Here is a 789-nt window from a genome sequence, read left to right on the forward strand (position 1 = left end):
ATTACCATCTCAGAAGTCTGGTTGCGTTTTTGAGAAAATTTCATGGTTCCAATTCTGTGTTTGGGAAGGAGCCTTATTACTCTGGTAAATATGGAGATGTTGTAACAAATATACAATAAAAACATTTGGCAGGTTTCATATGCGTCTATTCAGAGTAACATACCAACCTGACGTTTCTTTTGCTGCTTAGTATAGTATACCTGTAACCAGTTATAGGAATCACAGGGAGCCACAGTGGCTAAGTGGGTAAGACGCTGGTTCGCAAGTTCCATCCCTGCATTGGCCGAGAAAGTTCATCGGGATTTTCCGGCGTAGTTTCCCCTTATCAGTGGTGCAGGGAGTTGGTCCTGACAAGGACAGCTGTCTAGTCGCTCGGATTCGAAGAATAATCAAGTTCCCATGTATAGATTGGTGTGCACGTAAAAGATCCCTTGGCAGTTGGAATCGGATATAAGAGTTGGCCATAGTGCGGCTGCACGGGAAGCATTTCTCTCATAGCATACTGTATGGCGTATGCCCGTCTTCATTAGCCCAGTCGGAGCAGAACAGTAGGACGTTAAACCCCATTTCATTTCGATACCTACTTTCCTGTAGTCAATATACCCACAACTGCCATGCACATGAAAAATATAAACTGATTTTTCCACTGCCTATTAACATATTTACTGTCAATTGTCATGAATTATAATCTGAAAACTTGATTCATCACAAATAATATTGTATGAACTTGTATATTTTTTAACAGATCTGGATCCAGTAACTTTATTACCAACTGGAGATAAACTGACC

The sequence above is a fragment of the Patella vulgata genome, chromosome 8 (assembly GCF_932274485.2).
Source record: "Patella vulgata chromosome 8, xgPatVulg1.2, whole genome shotgun sequence".
NCBI lineage: Eukaryota > Metazoa > Mollusca > Gastropoda > Patellidae > Patella > Patella vulgata.